The sequence below is a fragment of the Cajanus cajan genome, chromosome 3 (assembly GCF_000230855.2).
Source record: "Cajanus cajan strain Asha chromosome 3, NIPB_CcT2T_4, whole genome shotgun sequence".
Lineage (NCBI taxonomy): Eukaryota > Viridiplantae > Streptophyta > Magnoliopsida > Fabales > Fabaceae > Cajanus > Cajanus cajan.
Window position 1 is genome coordinate 51,113,387 of NC_138519.1, and position 15,990 is coordinate 51,129,376.

The following is a 15,990-nucleotide window of genomic DNA, read 5'->3' on the forward strand; positions in this document are numbered from 1 at the left end:
AATAAATACAAGTAAATGTAGTACTAGGAAGTGACTCCTAGGTCGTCTCTCAAGGACCATTTTTTTCTGTCAAAGGCTTAAACACACGAAGTGGGGGGGGGGTTTGCTTGTTCAGATTTTTAATTTTTTAACACAATAAAATGCAGATAACACAATAAGTAAAATAGATTGGCTTCTTGTTTGGATTGTAACTCTCTTATCCTTGGTTCACAATAAGATTGCTCTATTAACCACTTAATCCTTGTTCCATCCAAGTTAACCAACTAAGCGAAGATTAACTCAAGATTTCCCTACACGAATTAAGCAAACGTATACAACATCAACCTCTTCACAGATTAAGCAACTGTGTCATTAAGCATAGCCCATTAAGCATGGACATACTGATATAGAGGTTAAATGAAGAAGAACAAAGTAGAACAGAGACATACAAACATACACAACCTCAAACAGAGATTACAATTCATAACAAGAAACCAATCCAAAGGTTTTAGCCTTCCATTAAAATAGAAATGAAATGAAAATGCAAGGAAAATGAAAATGCATTAAATCAAGTTAAAGAGTACTATAATCTAGCCTTCCATTGAGGAGGCAAAGAACAGAATTAAAATGCATACAAAAGGAAAGGACAATAAAACATAAACTACAACTACAACAGAGAAAATAAACTCAAAGAAAACAAAGAGAAGGGAGGAAGAAGAACACCCAAGAGTAACTTAATTGAAGGTGTATTGAGGGATGTCTTACAATGGGAGAGTGAAGGCCTATTTATAGCCTTCATATAACACATAAGAAATATAAAATAATGGAAAAAGCTTAGACAAAACGAAATGGGAGAGTTGGTGGGATGAGTTGGTGGGATGAGTTGGAATCCATATTCTTTTCCGCACCGATTTTTGACCACCGAATTAGACCTTCTAGATGATCGAATTGGCCAACGGCGCCTTCTGCAAATATTTAGGTCTTTGTCTTAGCTTTCCAGGGCCACCGAGTTTACTCCAATTGGATCACCACAGCCCAAGTTATGCCCTGAAAACCGAGACATGTTCATCAGCCCAAAAACAGCGAGAATTTAGAATAATAATTCTCAACTTTCCAATTTAGCCCAACAACACACATATCTATCTAAATCCTATAATTAACCATGAATGGAATGTAAAATAGCTAAATTGAAGGAAAATATACATATCAAATTATGATTTATCAAATACCCCCACACTTAGCTTTTTGCACTCCTGGGCAAAATCAAGAAAGCAAAGCAAAGAACAATTCCAAAGATATCAAAGAAAGTGATGACACAGGAAGAAACAGAGACAACAATACACACAAGAAAACAAATAGATTTACACAATTCTCAATGACTCCTGGGAAAAGAAAAGGAGTAGACAACATCCAACACAAAAAGAGTCAGAGAAACTAGACACTTATGGAAATCATCCAAGCATTTCAAGACATGGCAAGACAATTAATTAGCTCAAGAGGTGAATCAAAAGTAACAGAGCCTCACAAGATGCACTATATCACTGTTTCTCTCAAGTGTCTAGGCAACTGTATACTCTCAAAGCACTCATGAAAAACAAGCAACAGATAGACTTGGCAAGCCTCTAAAATCAACACCCAATAAACATGCACATAAGGATCAAAAGGTCTTTTTAGGGTTGTAATGAGGCCAAGGACAGGGTAGAGGAAAACATATGGGATAAGTAACTACAAACCAGAGGAACTAGAGGAGCAATGGGGAATAAGTCAAGAATGTGCACAAGAAACAAACCCAGAAACCTCTAATGACCTCTATGATGATCAATCCTCTTTCTCTTGCCTCAAACAACTTCTTTTTTTTTTTTTTTTTTTTTTTTTTTTTTAGATTTTTTTTTTTTTTTTTTTGAATAAACAGTACATAGTGAATAGTACATACGAAAATGCATAAGGAATCAACTAGCCAAAATACATCATCCAATGAAACATACACATACCCCCACACTTATTCAAGAACTTATTCCCAAAACAATTCCAAAGCTCCAAAACTCCCTAAGGTTAAGGTAATCAATTTTTTTTTTTTTTTCTTTTTTTTTTTTTTTTTCACTTAAGGATTGTAATGAGCTTGAAACAAAGAAGGGAAAATAGGCTCAGCAGGGATTATCAGAGGATTTAATTCAAGGTAGGCTTATTTGGCTAGAGGCTTATGAGAATCAAAATGCCTTAATCAAATCCAAACATGCATGTGAATCAAGAAGTATCAACAGAGTCAAGACAAGGCAACTGTGCAAGCAATCAAGAGGCATAACACACAAGAAAGAACAGAGAGTGGCTCAAATCCTCACACAGGGTATATTTGTCACAGTTAAAACAACCTCTCAAACCTCAAAATCATCTTTCCAAGTAGAGAAAAACAGGGATTTCAAACCATGTAGTATCAAGAAACTCCTATCCAAGAATGAAGTCAGTGCCTACAAACAATCAAAACCCAGAAATCACAGAGAAACATGCAAAGCTGTACAGAACACCTAAACATAAAACCTAAAATAACAAATAAACCCTAAAAACATGTAATCAAGCTAAAACTGTCCCCCCCACTTAAATCACACATTGTCCCAATGTGGCCCAAACAGAAGATCAGAGCAATCAGGACAATCAATAAATCTGGACAAGTGCAATAAAAGTAAAGAAGGAGAAGGGAAAAGAAAACTCCCTAAGTCATGGTGGAAGAGAAGTGGGGTCGAGCAGAGACATCTCCTCTACAACTGCATTCAACAGGGAAGGATTGCTGAGGAAAGGTTTTAGACGGTGCCCGTTAACTTTGAAGCTCTTGTCTGTGGATTCACTTTTGATCTCAACTGTACCATAAGGAAAAACATTAGTAACAACAAAAGGTCCAATCCACTTAGAACGCAACTTACCACCCATGAGACCAAGCCTTGAATTATACAGTAAAACTTTCTGCCCAACCGTGAAGTCCTTTCTAGCTATCAAACTATCATGGAACTTCTTGGTTTTCTCCTTGTAGAACTTAGAGTTCTCATAGGCTTCCAGGCGGATCTCATCCAGCTCACTCAGTTGCAACTTTCTTTCCTCACCAGCCTGATCAATGGAGAAGTTGCAGGTCTTCACAGCCCAGTAGGCCCGATGCTCAATCTCAACAGGTAAATGACATGCCTTGCCAAAGACAACCCGATAAGGAGACATCCCTATAGGTGCTTTGTAGGCAGTCCTATGTGCCCAAAGAGCATCATCCAACCTGTTACTCCAATCTTTTCTGTTGGGCTGTACAATCTTCTCTAAGATTCTCTTGATCTCCCTATTTGAAATCTCAGCTTGCCCATTAGTTTGGGGGTGGTAAGGTGTGGAAATTCTGTGCACTACCCCATACTTCTTGAGCAAAGCCTGCATAGATCTGTTGCAAAAATGGGTTCCTTGATCACTAACAATGGCTCTGGGTACTCCAAACCTGCAAAATATGTTAGATCTGACAAAATCCACAACAACCCGAGCATCATTAGTTCTGGTGGCTTTGGCTTCCACCCATTTTGAAACATAATCAACAGCTAGGAGAATATATGAAAAACCATAAGAGACAGGAAAAGGACCCATGAAATCTATACCCCAGACATCAAACACCTCACAGAATAACATGGGTTGCTGAGGCATCTGCTGTCTCAAAGAAAGGGCTCCTCCTGCTCTCTGACACTGCTCACAAGTGCTGCAAATCTTCCACGCATCCTTGAAGATGGTGGGCCAGTAAAAACCACAATCAAGCACCTTGCGAGCTGTCCTCTGAATGCCTAGATGGCCACCTGGTGCAGAAGAGTGACAAAATTGCAGGACCGAATCAATCTCATGATCTGGTATGCATCTCCTAATGACCTGGTCACTACACAACTTCCACAAATAGGGGTCATCCCAAATATAATGCTTAGCATCACTCTTAATTTTATCAATTTGAGCTCGTGATGCTAAGGGAGGAAAAACAGAAGCAACTAAAAAATTAACAATGTTTGCAAACCAAGGGGTGGTAGAAGAAGAAATATAAGAAATAGTTAACAAATTTTCATCAGGAAAATTATCCTGGATGGGTAAGATTTCAGCACTATTCTCAGCTCTCTCAATCCTGCTGAGATGGTCTGCCACCATGTTTTGTGCTCCGCTCCTGTCACGGATGTCCAAGTCAAACTCTTGAAGCCAGAGCATCCATCTGATCAGCCTAGGCTTTGAGTCAGCCTTTTTCAACAGGTACTTCAGAGCTGCATGGTCAGTATAAACAATAACACGAGAACCAAGCAAATAAGATCTAAATTTATCAAGAGCAAAAACAATGGCCAGAAGCTCTTTCTCTGTGGTAGTGTAGTTTGCTTGAGCAGCGTCCAAAGTCCGGGAAGCATAATATATCACTCTGGGCAACTTGTCAACTCTTTGTGCCAGGACAGCCCCCAATGCATAATTAGATGCATCACACATCAGCTCAAATGGGACTGTCCAATCAGGTGCCTGAATGATTGGAGTGGTGGTGAGTGCTTCCTTGAGGCAGTCAAAAGCCTGCTTACACCTGTCATCAAAAACAAAATCAACATCTTTTTGTAGTAGATTGGATAGTGGAAGGGCCTTCTTGCTGAATTCTTTGACAAATCGCCTATAGAAACCTGCATGGCCAAGAAAAGATCGAACCTCTCGCACGCAAGAGGGGTAAGGCAACTGTGAAATAACAGAAACTTTTGCAGGATCTACTTCTATGCCCTTACTAGAAATAATATGCCCTAAAACTATACCCTGCTCAACCATGAAATGACATTTCTCAAAATTAAGAACAAGGTTAGTCTCAATGCATCTATTCAGAACTCTATCCAAACTATCCAAACATGCATCAAAAGAGGATCCATAAACAGTAAAATCATCCATAAACACCTCTATGCAATTTTCTAAAAAATCACTAAAAATACTGAGCATGCACCGCTGGAATGTGCCAGGGGCATTGCATAGGCCAAAAGGCATCCTTCTATAAGCAAAAGTGCCAAAAGGGCAGGTGAATGTGGTCTTCTCCTGATCCTCGGGAGCAATATGAATCTGAAAATAACCAGAGAAACCATCAAGAAAACAGTAGTGAGATTTACCTGCCAGACGCTCAAGCATCTGATCAATGAAGGGCAGAGGAAAGTGATCCTTCCTAGTTGCTTGATTCAGCCTCCGGTAGTCGATGCAAACCCTCCAACTATTTTGGACTCTGGTGGATATGAGCTCATCCTTCTCATTCTTAACAACAGTGAGGCCTGTCTTCTTGGGGACCACCTGGACCGGACTCACCCACTGACTATCTGATATAGGATAAATGATCCCAGCTTGAAGAAGCTTGGTCACCTCCTTCTTCACTACATCCAAAATGACAGGGTTGAGTCGCCTCTGGGGCTGTCTCACTGGTTTAGCTCCATCCTCCAGTAATATCCTGTGCATGCATGTGGATGGGCTAATGCCAGGAATGTCTGCCAGGGTCCAACCAATTGCTTTCTTATGCCTTTTTAGAACCTGCAACAATTTCTCCTCTTGAACAACATCAAGGGAGGTGGAAATTATCACTGGAAACTTCTCATTATCTTCCAAGTAAGCATACTTGAGGTTCTCTGGAAGTGGCTTCAATTCTGGTGTGGGTGCTGGTTGATCATTAGAAGAAACCAAAGAAGGGAAAAGGGGTTCCATAGCCTGTACCTCAACCTGCAAGTCAGATTCTTTCGTACTTCCTGCAACATGGTTAGTGCATTCTGACTGTATAAAATCAAGACCAAGAGGTACAACACCCAAAGTATCAAGTTCAGATGCCTCATAATCACATTCAGATTGATATTCAGATTGACATTCAGATTCAGACTCAATACATGGAAGATAGTTATACCAATCAGATGAAAATGAATGCTTCTTAGCATGAGGAGAATCTAAACCATAAAAGTGCTCATCAACTAGATCATCAATCAATTCAGCACGAAAAACAGAATGAGCTTCAGAAGGAAATTTCATGGCATCCAATATATTAAAATGAACAGCAATATCACCAAATTCCATAGATAAGGTGCCAGCATAAACATCAATCTTAGTCCGGGCTGTTTTTAAAAATGGTCTACCTAAAATGATTGGGGCAGAACCATGGGAAAATCCATCTTCCATATCAAGCACATAAAAATCAGCAGGAAAAATTAGTTCACCAACCCGAACTAAGACATCCTCTATTAAACCTGTAGGGTGGGCAACACTCCTATTGGCCAATTGGATGACCACACCCGTAGGTTGCAAAGTACCAAGAGACAAAGAATTGAAAATAGACAGAGGCATGACATTAATTGAAGCACCTAAATCAAGCATGGCATTTTCAAACTTATTGTTACCAATAATGCAAGGTACACAAAATGTACCTGGATCCTTACACTTCTCAGGAATGTGTGGAACAGATTTACCTATGAGTGCTGAGACATTCCTGCCCATGCTGATTCGCTCATTGCCCTTTAGCTTCCTCTTATGAGTGCACAACTCCTTCAGAAACTTAGCATATCTGGGAATTTGCTTGATGGCATCCAGCAAAGGTATGTTCACCTCCACCTTCCTGAAGGTCTCCAATATTTCTTTATCCATCTCTTCCATCTTTTTGCTTGGAATTGATTTTGGCGGAAATGGAAGAGGAACAGGAGCTTGATATAGATTATCAGTGCATGCACTAGAAGAAGGTCCACCTGCATGAAAATTTTTACTACTACCTGTATGGCTCTCTTTCTCAAGTGAAGGCTCAGGTGGAGGTACAACAACTGTAGGTGGTGTTGGGATGTCAATTTGTTTGCCAGACCTCAAGGTGATGGCACTTACATTCTTCGGATTTTGCACAGTTTGTGAAGGTAGCTTGTCTGAATTTTGGGACTGTGCTTGATTGAGTTGAGTGGCCATCTGCCCCATTTGGTTTGTCAAACTTTGAATGGAAGCTCTGGTCTCTTGTTGGAACTGCATGTTTTGAAGAGTCATCTGCCTCACTAACTCCTCCAATGTAGGTTCAGAAGTAGATGGTTGAGGAGCTGGTGGTGCAGGAGCTTCATGTTGTCTCTGTTGCTGCTGTAGGATAGGAGGAGGCACATATCTGCTAGGACCAGCATTGTTTTGGAAGGGAGGTGATGGTTGTTGTTGCTGTGTTGGTCTGTTATTGTAGATATTTGAAGCATAGGCTTGTGGGGCATCAGGACCTATAGAAGAGTCTTGCAAGGAGGGACAAGCATCAGTTGGATGATTAATTGAAGTGCAAATTCCACATACCTTTGCTGGTGGTGGACCTGACTTTTGATTTGTAGCCAGTTGTGAGACCAAGGTGGTGAGAGCATCAATCTTACTCTCCAACTTTTTGTGTTCAGTGGAATCTGGGGCTACCATATCATGCACACCCCTCACAACTATGGAATCACTCCTCATATTGAATTGTTGTGAGTTAGACGCCATTTTTTCAATCAACCCTCTAGCAGAAGCAGGTGTCATATCTCCTAAGGCTCCTCCACTAGCTGCATCAATCATGCTTCTATCCATCATGTTCAACCCCTCATAGAAATACTGTAATAATAGCTGCTCAGAAATTTGATGGTGAGGGCAGCTAGCACACAACCTCTTGAATCTTTCCCAGTACTCATATAAGCTCTCCCCAATGAGTTGTCTAATTCCAGATATATCCTTCCGGATTGCAGTGGTCCTGGATGCAGGGAAGAATTTTTCGAGGAATACTCTCTTCAAGTCATCCCAGCCTGTTATTGAACCAGGAGCCAGATAGTACAACCAGTCCTTAGCAAGATCCTCTAATGAAAAAGGGAATGCTTTCAGATAGATGTGATCTTCAGGGACATTAGGTGGCCTCATGGTGGAACAAACAATGTGGAACTCCTTGAGATGCTTATGTGGGTCTTCACCTGCACGACCATGAAACTTAGGCAGCAAATGGATTAGTCCAGTTTTAAGCACAAAAGGAACATCTTCCTCAGGGTATTGAATGCATAAACTCTCATAAGTAAAATCAGGTGCAGCCATTTCCCTAAGTGTTCTCTCTCGAGGTCCAGGTTGGTCAGCCATGTTTTCAGTTGAGTCAACTTCAGATGCTACACTCACACTATGGGTATCACTCTCAGGTGAGACTATATGCTCTCTAACTAATCTATGGTATGTTCTATCTATTTCAGGATCAAATGGATGCAAAGTGTGTGGATTGTTCCTAGTCATACACTACATGCACCACTATAGTAATAGTGAACAAAGGGGGATTTTTATGAAAACTTAGAAAACAACAAAACTAATGCACCAATATTATCCTAAAATCATTAGCTACTACCACACAAGAATTGAGGCAAAATGATAAATCTAGCTGTCAAAAATCAAAAATGAATTCTAATATTCTGCACTATTCACATTCACATTAATACATTAAAACAAAACACACAAAAATTGACAAAGACTCTAAAACATAAAACACAAAACACACAACAAAACACCACAAAAACAAATACAAAAACGCACAGCCTTTTACAGAAACTGATGATCCCCGGCAACGGCGCCAAATTTGATCGAAGTCGTATCCGGTCAAATAAATACAAGTAAATGTAGTACTAGGAAGTGACTCCTAGGTCGTCTCTCAAGGACCATTTTTTTCTGTCAAAGGCTTAAACACACGAAGTGGGGGGGGGGGGGGTTTGCTTGTTCAGATTTTTAATTTTTTAACACAATAAAATGCAGATAACACAATAAGTAAAATAGATTGGCTTCTTGTTTGGATTGTAACTCTCTTATCCTTGGTTCACAATAAGATTGCTCTATTAACCACTTAATCCTTGTTCCATCCAAGTTAACCAACTAAGCGAAGATTAACTCAAGATTTCCCTACACGAATTAAGCAAACGTATACAACATCAACCTCTTCACAGATTAAGCAACTGTGTCATTAAGCATAGCCCATTAAGCATGGACATACTGATATAGAGGTTAAATGAAGAAGAACAAAGTAGAACAGAGACATACAAACATACACAACCTCAAACAGAGATTACAATTCATAACAAGAAACCAATCCAAAGGTTTTAGCCTTCCATTAAAATAGAAATGAAATGAAAATGCAAGGAAAATGAAAATGCATTAAATCAAGTTAAAGAGTACTATAATCTAGCCTTCCATTGAGGAGGCAAAGAACAGAATTAAAATGCATACAAAAGGAAAGGACAATAAAACATAAACTACAACTACAACAGAGAAAATAAACTCAAAGAAAACAAAGAGAAGGGAGGAAGAAGAACACCCAAGAGTAACTTAATTGAAGGTGTATTGAGGGATGTCTTACAATGGGAGAGTGAAGGCCTATTTATAGCCTTCATATAACACATAAGAAATATAAAATAATGGAAAAAGCTTAGACAAAACGAAATGGGAGAGTTGGTGGGATGAGTTGGTGGGATGAGTTGGAATCCATATTCTTTTCCGCACCGATTTTTGACCACCGAATTAGACCTTCTAGATGATCGAATTGGCCAACGGCGCCTTCTGCAAATATTTAGGTCTTTGTCTTAGCTTTCCAGGGCCACCGAGTTTACTCCAATTGGATCACCACAGCCCAAGTTATGCCCTGAAAACCGAGACATGTTCATCAGCCCAAAAACAGCGAGAATTTAGAATAATAATTCTCAACTTTCCAATTTAGCCCAACAACACACATATCTATCTAAATCCTATAATTAACCATGAATGGAATGTAAAATAGCTAAATTGAAGGAAAATATACATATCAAATTATGATTTATCAATCTTCCTTTGGTAGGCTTGACCATGGCATATGGCGTTCAGTCGTTTTTCTTCGATAAGGTTCAATTGGTCGTGTCGACTTTGAACCCATTCTGCCTCGGAAAGTTTTGCTTCCATGATTACTCTTAGAGACGGTATCTCGACTTCAACCGGCAGAACTACCTCCATTCCATAAACAAGGGAGAATGGAGTAGCTCCCGTGGATGTACGTACTGAAGTCCTATAACCATGGAGAGCGAAGGGTAGCATCTCATGCCAGTCTTTGAATGAGACAACCATCTTTTGTACTATCTTCTTGATATTCTTATTGGCTGCCTCGACTGCCCCATTCATCTTTGGTCGATATGGGGAAGAGTTATGGTGCTGAATTTTGAACTCTTTGCACAGTTCTTCCACCATCTTATTGTTCAAATTGGATCCATTATCAGTGATGATTTTGTCGGGAATACCGTATCTGCATATGATATTCTTTCTGATGAAGGATGTTACCACCTTTCGGGTCACATGAGCATACGATGCCGCTTCTACCCATTTGGTGAAATAGTCAATGGCCACAAGGATGAACCTATGTCCATTGGATGCCTTTGGCTCGATGGGTCCAATAACATCCATGCCCCACATTACGAATGGCCATGGTGAAGCCAACACATTGAGTGGCGTTGGTGGGACATGAATGTTGTCGGCGTATGCTTGACACTTGTGGCATTTCCGGACGTATTGGTAACAATCCTTTTCAATGGTCGACCAATAATATCCTGCTCTGAGGATTTTCTTAGCCATTGCAGGCCCGGGGATATGGGTACCGAAAACCCCCTCATGTATTTCTTTGATTACATTTTGAGCTTCGACTTGGTCTATGCACCTCAACAAGACCGAGTCATAATTCTTTTTGTAGAGGGTTTCTCCAATCAACAGAAATCCCATGGCCCTTCTTCGGATATGCTTTTTATCATTATCGCTAGCCATATCAGGATATTCCCCTTTTGACAGATATTGTTTGATGTCATGGAACCATGGATGATCGTCAACAGCTTCATCTATCAGTAGGCAGAACGCTTGCTTATCGTGCCGCCGGATATTGATGATGGGCATTTCATGCTCCTTATCCAAGGCGAACATCGATGATAGTGTAGCAAGGGCGTCAGCGAACTGATTTTCCTCCCTTGGGATATATTCAAAGACGACATTTTGAAAGAATTGTATCAGGTCTTTGATATGTTCAACATATGGTATCAGCTTAGGATTTCGGACTTCCCATTCACCTCGCAGTTGGTGGATGACTAAAGCCGAATCTCCGAATACTTTGAGCTTTAGGATACCATTGTTGATTGCTGCTTGGATTCCTAACGCGCAAGCCTCGTATTCGGCCATGTTATTTGTACAGTCGAAGTTGAGTCTTGCCGTTAAGGGGATATGCTTTCCTTGTGGGGAGATTAATACTATTCCAATCCCCTGTCCAAGCATGTTGGAGGCTCCATCAAAATACATGGTCCACGCATCATCTTTTGGTTCTTCATGTTGTATACTCATTATATGCTCATCGGGGAAATCATCCTGAAGGGATTGGTAATCATTGGTCGGCCCGTGTGCTAGGTAATCAGCTAGGGTACTACCCTTGATGGCTTTTTGTGTGACATGTATGATGTCGAATTCTGATAATTGTACTTGCCATCGGGCGATCTTCCCAGTGATTATTGGCTTGTCGAACACATACTTAATTGGGTCCATTTTGGAAACCAACCAAGTAGTATGCCTTATCATATACTGCCTGAGCCTTTGTGTTGCCCATGCTAACGCACAGCAAGTCTTTTCTAATGGCGTGTAGCGGGTTTCATAATCTAGAAATTTCTTGCTCAAGTAGTAGATGGCTCGTTCTTTCTTTCCAGTTTCGTCCTGTTGCCCTAGCACGGCTCCCATGGACTCATCAAGCACTGTTAGATAGAGGATTAATGGCCTTCCTTCGACAGGTGGCACCAATACTGGTGGATTGGCCAAGCACTGTTTGACCTTGTCAAAAGCTCGTTGACAATTCTCATCCCAAGTTTCGGAATGATTCTTGCGCAATAGCTTGAATATTGGCTTGCACGTGTCAGTCAACTGTGCGATGAACCTTGCAATGTAGTTCACCCTGCCAAGGAATCCTCTTATCTCCTTCTCGGTTTTAGGAGGAGGCATTTCCATTATTGCCTTTACTTTATCGGGGTCCACCTCTATGCCTTTTTCACTAACGATGAACCCGAGAAGCTTACCCGACCGGACTCCGAAAGTACACTTAGCCGGATTTAGCTTAAGCTGATACTTGCGAAGCCGATTGAATAATTTTCTCAAATATTGAATATGGTTCATCTCGTCTTTTGACTTCGCGATCATGTCATCCACGTATACTTCAATTTCTTTGTGGATCATATCGTGGAATAGCATCACCATCGCTCGTTGGTAGGTGGCACCCGCATTTTTAAGTCCAAAAGGCATCACCCTGTAGCAGAAAGTTCCCCAGGGTGTAATGAAAGAAGTTTTCTCGCGGTCTTCTATATTCATCTTGATTTGATTATACCCCGAGTATCCATCCATAAAGGAATAGAGTGTGTTTGTGGCGGTGTGATCCACAAGTGTATCGATGTGGGGCAAGGGAAAATCGTCCTTTGGACTGGCACGATTCAAATCCCTATAATCAACACACACTCTAACCTTCCCATTCTTTTTGACGACTGGCACAATGTTAGCCAGCCATTCAGGATACTGGGATACAACCAAGAATCCCGCGTCCAATTGTTTTTCTACCTCCTCCTTAATCTTTAAGGACCATTCGGGCTTGATTCGTCGAAGCTTTTGCTTAATGGGTCGAAACCCCTCTTTTAAGGGCAACTTGTGTTCGACAATGTTGGAGTCCAAACCGGGCATATCATGGTACGACCATGCAAATACGTCCTTGTATTCCCTCAATAATTGAATCAATTGTGTTTTTATTCCATCACTGATACGGGTCCCAATGTTGACCTCTATCAATTCTCGATCCTGCCCCAAATTCACGGTCTCCAATTCTTCTTGATTCGGTTGGAGTAGACGAGCTTCTTGATCTAGCAGTCTTTGCAGATCCGGAGAGATGGTCTCCTCATCACTGTCCAACTCAACCCATTCACCCTCGGCTTTCGGATCCCGGTCAGAGCGAGCAATCACAGACATAATTATTTATTGGTTCTGTTTAGGTTTAGAGTTTATTAATATTAATGAGAGAGAGAGAATAGAACAAAATGAGAGAATAATGTGTGAAAAAAAATGCCTCTTTATTGATATATGAGTGTAAAACTGTACAAAACCCTTTATTTACATGAAAAGGTCCTCATGATCTCGGGTACTGATCATGAGTCCCTAAAAGAAAAAATATGGAGGGGCCCTATCATGGCTTGCCCTTCTCTCTACTCCTGCTGCGGTAGAGGATTCTTGCTCACGTCGGGCGCCGTCGAATCGAAAGTGACCCACCCAGCATCGATAAGGTCTTGGACCTTATACTTGAGAGCTCTGCAGTTCTCCGTTGAATGTCCCGGTGCCCCCGAATGGTATAGACATTTGTCTTGTGGATTGTACCAATCGGGGTAAGGTGGATTCACTTTCTTTGGTGGAATGTAAGCTATAAGACGCGCCTCCACTAGCTTCGGCAGGAGATCGCTATAAGTGGTCGGAAGTTTGTCAAACTTCTTCACAGAGTTGTATTGCGATTTGCCTGACTTCGAAGTGGAAGAAGATGGGGAAATGGTTACAGTGTTGACTCCTCCTTCTTTCTTCTTCCCGAAGGCCTTCTTAGCTTCATATGGTTGGGAAGGCTTAGCCAGCTTCCCACTTTTAAGTCCTTGTTCCACCCTTTCTCCAATGGTGATGATGTCCGAGAAGAGTGTCGTTGTGTTCCCTATCATTTTATCGTAATAGGGACCAGTTAACGAGTTGATGAATAAGGACACCGTCTCCTTATCCGACAGCGGGGGCTCTATCTGTGCTGCCAACTCCCTCCAACGTTGGGCGTACGCCTTGAAGGATTCATCATTCTTTTTACTCAAGGCTTGAAGATCTGACCTATCGGGTGTTAGGTCGATGTTGTATTTATAGCGCTTGAGAAAGGCGTCGGCCAACTGCCTCCATGTATGTACTAGATTTCCATCTAGCTGCATATACCAGTTGAGTGCAGTTTCAGCTAAGCTCTCTTGAAAGCAGTGGATCAAGAGCTTTTCATTTGTGGCATATGCAGCCATCTTGCGACAGTACATGGTGAGATGACTTTTGGGGCAAGTCGATCCCACATACTTTGGGAAATCCGGCACTTTAAATTTAGGAGGGAATTGAATGTCCCTCACTAAGCACATGTCGGCGGCATCTTTGATGTCAAAATCATGCCCCTCCATAGCCCTTAGCCGATCTTCAAGGGCGTGGAATTGTTCCTTTGATACTTCGGGCTCTTTAACCATAATTCCAGCCCCAAGGTGTACGGCGTGTGGAGGATCTTTTTCATGCTCTTCCTCCTCTCCCTCATGATGGGACCCATGATCACTGTGATGAGATTCATGGACGTTGTGATGACGCATGAGTTCCATCATTTGCGCCATTTGGTCTTTAAGTTGTGAAAGCTCGGTTGTGAGCTTTTTGTTTTGCTCCTCCAATGCTTCCATTTTCTTGATCTTCTTTGCGCGTGTGAGGACAGAGAGATGACCAGCCACTTTCTAAAAATGAATATTTAATCTAATTAATTTATGGAATGAATACGCTCTTGACATGAGCTTGATAACCCTCCATTTTTAAGGCGCTGCCTTTTTAAAATAGAGTGTTACCACCCTCCTTGACTTATGATCTCTCCTCAACGGAGAATCTCGATAATTATGGGTCACTTTTACTCATGTCAAGAGGTATTGGTGAACCTAAAATGCATGGTTTATGAGGATGCATGATATCTTTATTGGTAATGATGCACATGCTCCTCATTTTTATTATATTTTTACACATGGTCTTTCCTCTCATGTCATGGTTTTTTCATGCATGGGGATTATTCTTCAGACCTTATCACAAGGTTATTTATTAATGCACAAACAATTACACATAACGAATGCACAAACAATTCACTCATCCACGAACAGTCACGAGCGAATCACGAGGTAGGGGTATCCTGCAGAAAGGTGCATATTCAAGGTAGGTTCTAACTGTTCTCACCAGTCCAAGGCCCCCAAGGTGCCCCCATTATAGGGACCCAATTCCTCTCATCGTAGGTCGATGGAAAGCTCCAACGCACCGTCGGACTCAAGTTCATGGTTATCACCTTGAGTGATGTTTTCCGACAACGGTCTACGGGCACCTATAGACCCATTCGACAACCGGCCGTACTAACATCCACTCCCTATGGTTAATCACTCATGCCCCCGGGTATAGAGGGAACTGTTGTGTGCAAAGGTTTGTGTGCAGTTTTTATTTCAAACAATTGCGTAAATTTAAAAATACAACAGTTATTAAAGCCAAATAGATAAACATGTTATCATACAAGTGAGGGGTAATAAAGTAATTTTTAACTATTATTTGTTAAAAATAATCTGTCACTAAATGGGACTGACTCTCGAGGCTTCCCCAGTGGAGTCGCCATCTGTCGCCACCGGCCCGAAACGGGCTTTCGGCATTCGCGATGGATGGTTGGACTCTTTTATTTGTTTAAAAATATGGATTGCTAGAATGACTTATTCTCAAACTGAGACCTTGTCAAACGAGCAATTTTATTAAAAGGCTCACCAATCCATGTTAATCCCAAGCGGGACCCTCCATGGATTAGCGGTTTTCATAAAAAGGAAGGGTTCATGGAGTCGCCACCAATGTTTTACTCAAAACATTGGAAAAAGGGATAAGGCAATTGATTTTATAAATCAACTTTGGCCATTACAACCAGAGTTGGGTAAGGGAGTCGGTTACGCGTGGGGAAGGTGTTAGCACCCCACAGCGCCCCTTTCGGGTTCCCTATGACAGATTATTTTCTAAAATAACAACGTAAAATTACTAAATTACCCCTATTTATTATAAGCGATTATAAATTAACTATCTACATGATGACAGTTTAAATATGCACACAGAAAGCAGTAAAAGGAAGGATTTAAGAAGAAACCTCTTGAAGCGTGCTTTTATATATTGAGTAAAACTGGGAAGCTTTTTGGCGTTCCCTCGCTCTACAAGCTCGCTCGCTCCTTC

At 41.2% G+C, this 15,990-nt stretch overlaps 1 non-coding gene across 1 annotated transcript; it reads left to right on the top strand.

Annotated features, from left to right (window-relative positions):
- The first annotated feature begins 7,579 nt into the window (after positions 1-7,579).
- LOC145956654 (small nucleolar RNA R71) lies at positions 7,580-7,684 on the top strand. Its single transcript, XR_014432893.1, has one exon. It is a non-coding gene; the product is annotated as a small nucleolar RNA R71 (small nucleolar RNA).
- The last annotated feature ends 8,306 nt before the right edge of the window (positions 7,685-15,990 follow it).